This window comes from Vipera berus (assembly GCF_964194415.1).
Source record: "Vipera berus genome assembly, chromosome: 3".
NCBI classification, from domain to species: Eukaryota; Metazoa; Chordata; class Lepidosauria; order Squamata; family Viperidae; genus Vipera; species Vipera berus.
The window spans coordinates 215468134-215476998 of NC_138204.1; the positions used below are offsets into that span (position 1 = coordinate 215468134).

General features: G+C 42.8%; 1 long non-coding RNA gene across 1 annotated transcript; it reads right to left on the reverse strand.

Moving 5' to 3' along the window:
* Positions 1 to 367: 367 nt before the first annotated feature.
* Positions 368 to 3154, reverse strand: LOC308664937. Its single transcript, XR_014025788.1, has 3 exons — positions 3041 to 3154; positions 1927 to 2043; positions 368 to 667 (listed from the first exon to the last, which is right to left on the reverse strand). It is a non-coding gene; the product is annotated as an uncharacterized lncRNA (long non-coding RNA).
* Between the last annotated feature and the right edge of the window lie 5711 nt (positions 3155 to 8865).

The window sequence follows — 8865 nt, forward strand, 5'->3', positions numbered from 1 at the left end:
GCAACTATCCTTTATATGTTCTAGCCTCCATTCCCCTGATCATCTTTCCTGCTCTTCTCTGTTTATTTGGAGACTGCTGATGTGGGGCTTTCTCAGGAAATGGGGAAATTGCAGTTTTATGAATGAAACATTCCATCTATAAACGATGCTCAGTTTTTCATCCAGGCTGCTTGCTTGAGGCAGTTTCTAGACCCAGAAGCAGAGATTGCTCTCTGGTTTATTGGTGAACTACTTTTCCTTACATTTTAGGATATTGCTTGGGCTGAGAACAAGGGGGGGTTAAAACAAAGGAAAAGGGGGGTGTCTTCCCACACAATGTTCAGTCTTGAGGGGCAAACTCAAAAAATCAAAACACTTGAATTGAATGCTGAGTTTTATTTGATTCTCAAACTACAGAACTAGCAGAACAGGGCTTTCAGAACAAGAGAAAAGGGAAAGAGGGTGAGTGGTCAAAGAAAGCAGGGGAGGGGGGATTATGGACCACCCTGCGGGAAAGGCCAGAAGCATAAATTTTGAAAGGATGGCCCATGATGGATGAGATCAGAACTCAAACAAATTGGCCACTTTTAGACCTAGTTGTTGCAGTTGTCTGTTGCGCAATACATAACTCTCTCTTCGCCTGTCACATTACTGCAATTTGCAGCACATCCCCTTTCGTACTTCGTAACTGTGAAGGAAACACAAAGCAGAATGATTATTAAAAAATTCCAAAGAACAAATCTGGGGCTGTTGCTGAAGAAAATGGTAAACCCACTTTTAGCACATTGGTGGATTCCCTCCCAGTAGGAAAGCAGACCTCCTTCCTCCTCTAGGGAATACTCAGGAATAGATTAATAAACGATATATCTCTGGGGGAAAAGTCCTGTGTTCTGACATGACTCAGGGGCAATGTCATCCCTCTTGGATATTTAATGTGCAAGATCTAATTTCCTCAATGCCAGAACAAATCCCCTCCCCCTTTTCCTCCACCCCTTTCTCTAAAGAAGAGGGAGTCAAGCTATTCTCCAAAGCGCCTGAAGGAGGACAAGAAGCAGCGGATGGAAACTATCCAAAGAGAGAAGCAACCTGGAACTAAGGAGAAACTTCCTGAGTCAGAAAAATTCATCAGTGGAACCACCTGCCTCCAGAAGCTGTGAATGCTCCAACACTGGAGGTTTTTAAGATGACACTGGACAGCCATTTGTCTGAAATGGTATAGGGCACAGGTCTGCAATCTGAAACAGTGAAAGAGCCACTCGGAACCATTTCCCTCACAAAAGGAAAAACTGGGAGCCGCAAAAAATGTGTGCGCATGCGTGTACATGCGCACATGCGCAGAACAGGGTTTCACTGAAGAGTGGAGCCAAGGCGAGATATGCACCTACCCTGCATATTTGAATTGATTGGTTGAACTTTTTTAATCCCACTTTTTTTTTTTTGGGACTGCACATGGCAGAGGACTGGGAGCCGCAGGAGATGGCTGAAAGAGCCGCATGCGGCTCCGGAGCCGCGGGTTGTATAGGGGTTCCTGGCTGAGCAGGGGGTAGGCGGTTGGACTAGAAGACCTCCAAGGTCCCTTCCAACTCTATTATTATTATTGATCATCGCACAGTCAGCCAGATGTTCAGACTGGATTTGGCATTTTGGTCTACCTATCAAGTTGTTGTTGTTATTATATTATTATTGTTGTTGTTGTTGTTGTTGTTATTATTATTATTAATGTCTCCCTCCCCAATCTGGTTTACTCCTGGGACAGATGGGGCACCCCACTCCAAGCCCCCCTTTTCCTTGCCCCCCTTAGATTCTCTGGCCACAGGCCGTGACCTGAAGGAGACCCAGGCAGAGCACAGAAAGCTTCTACACGACCTCCAACTCTCTGGGGCATTAGGGAGTTCTAGTTCAGTTTCAAGAAGAGAAGCTGAGAGAAAAGGTAAGAACTATACTTACGTAACCCTTCAGATCCATTCCACTTTTTAAAGCATTGATTAGAACCTTCTGTGCACTGCACATTAGGAGTCCAAACACACCTCACACTAGAGCATGATGCACATGTCAGGGAGTATCCTAGATGAGCAAAATAAAACATACAAAACTTAGTTGGATATTTATTTTTCTGATCTTGCCATCTTATTATGTATTAGACAATAGATAATTTAATAGCAAAGCCAGCATTGAAACTATCCATGCGAAGATCGAATGCTCTAGAGATTAGGAGAGATGGCTAACAAAAGGAAACATTATTATTGTTGTTGTTGTTGTTGCTGTTGTCATCTCACAAATTCCATTTCTGTATTGAACAGTGTGTTGTCTAGGTATACAGGTATTAGAATATAATCATCACATTCATAATAATCTTATCAAAACAAAATCATATACTAGGAAATGGCAAACATATTGTTAAAAATAGCATTTCCCCCATTAACATTAATTGCGTAACGATCAAAGTATTTACTAATCCATTATAAATCTTCCTCACATCATCCACATTTTCTCATATTTCCAACTTTCTAACCTCTGTTCTTATCAGCTAGCCATTGCTAAAATGAATCCCATGCCATATAGTATTCAGTGTCTTCTTTTTCCTTAATTTGTAATGTTAACTTATCCATTTCTGCACATTCCAGTATTTTTTTAAAAATTATATTGCATCATCTTGACTTGGAGGAAGCATCACTAATCCCCTTTGGCTGCGTCATCCGAATACTGAAATACCACCCAAAGCCAGAAATAGACAGATGGAGGACTAAGAAAAGGGAACATTTTTCATCCCACTCCCAGGAGTAATTCCAGGGCAGAATACGCTACCCAAAGGAGCCTCTCCTTTCACAGGCAGTCTACCCCAGAATCCCAGCCTGGAAGAGCCTCTGTTTCTGCTATGGGCTTCTCTTCAAATGGAGAGTTCTTTTTCTCCCCTAAAGCCTTCCATGGACCCTCCTTACGCAGAACAGAATAGCGAGTCACACCAACACAAAGGACCACAACTGCCTCCAATACCATCCCTCCCTCTGCACCCTTGTTTCTGGTTTAATTGCCACTCAGGATCAAAGCTTGACAGCCTTACCTGAGTCCAGGTACACGAATGCCACCACCCCCAGGATCAACAGCAGAGCTTTCATCTTGCAATCTTCCCTTCAGCCTGCAAAGTGTAGCCCAGGATTGCAGAGGGCACTTATTTATACCCCTCTGAGATGCCGTCATTGTGGGGGGCTGGATATCTAGGATCAAGAGAGAAGAACAGGGAGATTCGGGAGAAAAGGGGGAGGGCAGGGGATGTGGCCATTTTCCCCCCGACACCAAAATGGAAACCGGATCAGACCAGGTGATGAAACAACCGGTCCAGGTCTTCAAGACAAACACTACCGTCCCGTGTGCAAAACCTGGGCACCTGGACAAGTGGCATCTCTTCCTGTATTTATACAAGATTATACGATAGTTACATAATGCACAATTAAAGAACATATTTCTCTGCAAAGTTCAGGCCTTTCTTATTTTTGCTTTGTACTTCGATTAACCCAGTGGGCAACTCCTTGGTTGCAACTGTGGATCTGCCTTCATTCAGGAAACGTTGGCCTCCTTTGAGCAGACTTGAGCATGCGAGGTTCTCTCTAAAACTAGCCTGTGGACTAAGGGATTCACAGGATCCAAAACTCAGGGTAGACAAGGAAGATGGATAGAGGGTGGGTCAGAAACAGCAGAAGGGTTTCTGGTACAAAAGTACCAGCAGGAAAAGCAGGAGTCCTAGTTCCAAGGGACCCCTTGAGTCATAGGTCAACAATTCCTGCAAAGAAAAGATCCTTTTACTCAAGACCTTAAAAGCACACGTTCTTTAAACCTTTGGGCGTCCAGAAGAGAACGCTCTCGTCACCCACTAAAAACCCTTTGTCCTTGATAGGTGTTCATAAAGAAGGTCTTCAGGAATTCAAGCCTGGCTTTTATTGTGCCCTACAGGGGCCCAATCCCTTGGTTCACATTAATTTTCAACAACAGGTTAAGAGTATGCTGAGACATTCTCATCAGAGAATTATGAACTGATTGTTAGAAACTTAACTCGGAATTTTTTGGTGTTCTACACCAAAGGGGAAGCGAGAAGTTCAAATAGGGGTCCCAGAAAATCCTTCATAACAGACTTCTCACTCCTAGGTCTGTGAGAAAATCCAGAGAACCAGGGAAAACGGAGAAATTTCCAGGCCAGGATGGAAAGCAGAGCCAAAGGAAGAACCAGGGTCTGTTCCAGGGTGGGTGGCATCAGGTGGCATCACTCAATAGAAAAGCAAAGAAGATTTTTCAGGATTGTACTCAGTCAGCACCAAAGAAATCTATGCTTCTTAATTTCCTCCTTTGATTCTATGAATCTTTTAGCTGAGAGTCAGCTGTAATTTGGCCTGAAATATCGAGATCTTCACCTAGAGAGTCAGAAATATTGCAAATAGGAAGAAGTCTGGGCGATATTTCTTCCCAGCGCTAGGCAGTGCAGGAATCCACCCCAAAATTCACTAGAAAAACAATGGGTCAGTATGAGCATAACGTAAGCTGTATAAAGTTGGTTTTATATCAACAGCATGCTGCTGTTGTTGCAGGTAAGGGACGTTCAGCTTCACAGGTATAATAAAACTGATCTCCAGTGCTATCTCAGGATCCTGAATCCACCGTCAAGGACAGGCTTAATGGTGATTTCCTAAATTGAGGTTCTAAGCTAAAATGTTGGGAAGACAGTAGGGAAGAGAACACCCTGCTTAAATTGTTTCTCTCAGCTTGGGGTCATTCCTGCAGATGTTTCCTTACTACACCAGGTAACAATGTCCATGCATATGTTAGTCGGTCTGGTAACAAACATTCTACAGGAAAACAACCACGATCAGAGGAATGGCAACCATGTTCCCAAAGTTGTGGTGGGATCTGGTTGGTAATGAGTTACTTGAGGGTTCAGCTATGAAAACCAATCCAACAAGTCCTGCCTGAGCAGGGGGTTGGACTAGATGACCTCCAAGGTCCCTTCCAACTTTATAATTATAATTATTGTATCAGCTGATATTGAAATAACCCTCTAGTTTTGGATAAACCAAAATAGGCTATGATATTTCCCTTTTAAGCAACAGAGAGAGGCCACGTCTCTGTGCTTTCCAGTGATGCCTCTGGGCATAGCAACAATTGCAAGAGGAAGACAAAAGACATCTGCTCAAGGTGTGCCAGCTCTGCATTTAATCAGAAAGTCAACTTTTGCAGGGGGTCTGAATGCCTTTTAGAGACACTGAAGCGCTTTGAATTCATGTGATGTCCAAGGGAAGATTCTCTCTTTCCTAAAATCCAGGCAGTTCCACAAATTTCCCTAGGAAGGACTGTGGCCGATGGATTTTCGCACCCTGCTGCCCAGCCAGAGTGGTGGGATCCCCCCATCGGCACACCCGGAAGACTTGCAAATGGAATAGGAACGTATCAGAGGAAACCTCGAGTCCAAATCAGTAGATTTACAATCTCTGCCTCTCAGTCAATTCTTCCTTCTATTCCATCCAGCACCATCCCTTGCTGGGTCCCAAAAGGGATCATCGCAGGTGTTTCAATATGATCCATTTAGCTAATCTGCTGGGCATTTTTAATTTTACTTTTGTTCATGTTAATTCCGTCACGCACACCTTATCCTTCATGCAGGAGACCACTCATTCTGCATCCATAAATTGCTTTTCAGTCTCTTTCCATCTTCATCTTGGACAGACCACAGGATGTCATGAGCTGGGTTTGGCTGAAATAGCTTGGCTCAGAATGAGAGGGAAGAACTTTGAGCCTCCGTTTCTTGGGGTCCTTCTAACTACAAGGGAACTTGAACGAGAAACATCAACTATTTGATTGGGCAGCTACAATAGTCCACTGTTCACACACACACACACATACACACACACACAAGAATAGCCATGCTTAACAGACTTCTGGAGATCACTCTCCATATTAAATGCAAAGTGTTAGAGCTATCATCCTTCACTCACTTCTACGCTTTGCTTAGATGTAATATACTCTACTACAGGGGCAAGGGAGGTAGATTAAAGGGGGAACCTGCAAGCAAGAAACAGAAAGGAATAGAGTAGAGTAGAGTAGAGTAGAGTAGAGTAGAGTAGAGTGGAGTGGAGTGGAGTGGAGTGGAGTGGAGTGGAGTGGAGTGGAGTGGAGTGGAGTGGAGTGGAGTGGAGTGGAGTGGAGTGGAGTGGAGTGGAGTGGAGTGGAACGGAACGGAACAGAACAGAACAGAACAGAATAGATTACATATTGGAAAATAGAATAGAATAGAATAGAATAGAATAGAATAGAATAGAATAGAATAGAATAGAATAGAATAGAATAGAATAGAATAGAATAGAATAGAATAGAATAGAATAGAATGGAATGGAATGGAATGGAATGGAATGGAATGGAATGGAATGGAATGGAATGGAATGGAAGGGAATGGAATGGAAGGGAAGGGAACAGAACAGAACAGAACAGAACAGAATAGTACAGAACGGAAGAGAAGAGAAGAGAAGAGAAGAGAAGAGAAGAGAAGAGAAGAGAAGAGAAGAGAAGAGAAGAGAAGAGAAGAGAAGAGAAGAGAAGAGAAGAGAAGAGATCAATAATAATAATAGAGTTTGAAGGGACCTAGGAGGTCTTCTAGTCCAACCCTCTGCTCGAGCAGGACCGTAGATCTTGCTCTTTGGGCCATGTGTTTCCTCTCATAAGTTAGTATTCCATTTGTACATTTTCTTGATGTGCCAGTGGAGAGATCTACTCCATGATTAATTTTCTACCATCTGGATGCCAAACGAATACCTTCCCTTGCTTATAAGCACAGCCTGTCCTACACATATCACGAAAAGATTCTCAACAACAGTCCTTTGCTACTGACCAATCAATGTTTGGGACATGTTACCCTCTCCAGAAGACTTCCACATGGAAGAGGATCTAATGTGAGAAAACACCCAAGTCCCAAAAGTCTACTTTTGCAGGGGGTCTGAATGCCTTTTAGAGACACTGAAACGCTTCGAATTCATGTGATGTCCAAGGGAACATTCTCTCTTTCCTAAAATCCAGGTAGTTCCACAAATTTCCCTAGGAATGACTGAGGCCGATGGATTTTTGCACTCTGCTGCCCAGCCAGAGTGGTGGGATCCCCCCCATCGGCACACCCGGAAGACTTGTAAATGGAATAGGAATGTATCAGAGGAAACCTAGAGTCCAAATCAGTAGATTTACGATCTCTGCTTCTCAGTCAATTCTTCCTTCTTTTCCATCCAGCACCATCCCTTGCTGGGTCCCAAATGGGATCATCACAGGTGTTTCAATATGATCCATTTAGCTGAAATATCTTGGCTCAGAATGAGGGGGAAGAACTTTTTTTTTATTGAAAGAGTTTTTCAGTACATTTTATCTTTAACAAAACAAAACCCCTCCCAACCCACCCACCCCTTCCTAACCCACCCCAACCCTCCCTCCCTCCCCTTCCCCCCTCCCCGACTTCCCAGAGCTAAATACAAGGTATAAAATTAAAAACAATCATAATCTACCATATGCTAACAACAATAAGTTATTAAGTCTATCGCACTTTAACTCTTGTAAAATGACTACAAGCAATTTAAATATCACATCAATACTTATTCAAATGCTAAATGAAACTTTTTAGTCCCATATTTATTCTGGATGTAATCAATCCATTTTTTCCACTCCACAATATATCGCTGTTGCAAATGGTCTTTCAAATACGCCGAGATCTTTGCCATTTCCGCCAGGTTGGAAACTTTTAAAGTCCATTCTTCTATAGTCGGCAGATCTTCCTTCTTCCAGTATTGCCCTACTAAAAGTCTTGCTGCCGTAATTAAATTCAACATCAGCTTAGTGTCAGAATGAGGGGGAAGAACTTTAAGCCTGTGTCTCTTGGGGTGCTTCTAAGTATAAGGGAACTCGAAAGAGAAATGTCAACTGTTCATTCATTGGGCAGCTACACTATTCCATTGTTCACCCACCCACCCCCAGAATAAGCATGCTTAACAGATATCTTATCATCTCTCTCCAGATTAAATGCAACGTCAAAAATATTTCTCCTTCGCTCCCTGTTTGATCTGGTCCAAATTGGATCAACTGGCTGCCTTCTTCCTATGTATATTTTGAAGTCTCAAGTTGGCTGATTCAATTAACATGCCTTGGCTCAGAATTATATAGAGGAACTTTGAGCAAAAGCTTTAATTCTCAGACTTTCACTAACATCAAGGATAATTGGGGCTTAAAAAAGGAACTTTGGCTATTGATTGAAGAAAAACTTTGCACTTGTTAGACAGCAATTTCTGACAGTTATCGTTGTGCCCAAAAGGAGAATGAGTTTTATGATCTCTCCACCTATTAAAATTCCATTATGTCCCCCACCTCACCATTTCTCCCCTGCTGTCTTCCTATGCCAATAACTGATTGAGCTAATACCCCTTGCTAAAGGTCTTGGTGTTCCTCCAAATACCATGGGAGTTAAGACAGATCTGCAATGGTCTTTGCTTATGCAACGCAAACATTGCACACTGTGCAAAATTATTGTCCTGTCCTTCTTAGCGTGCCTAGAGGCATAAGCTGTGAACAGAGACGTGGCACTCACTCGTTTGGTTCCTCATTAAAAAAACAGTTCACAATTGCAACACAACCATACTCATATTCCAGGTAATAACTTTTCATGCTAATCTGCTGGGCATTTTAAATTTTACTTTTGTTCATGTTAATTCCATCACGCACACCTTATCCTTCCTGCAGGAGACCACTCATTCTGCATTCATAAACTGTTTTTCAGTCTCTTTCCATCTTCATCTTGGAAAGACCACAGGATGCCATGAGCTGGGTTTGGCTGAAATAGGTTGGCTCAGAATGAGAGGGAAGAACTTTGAGCCT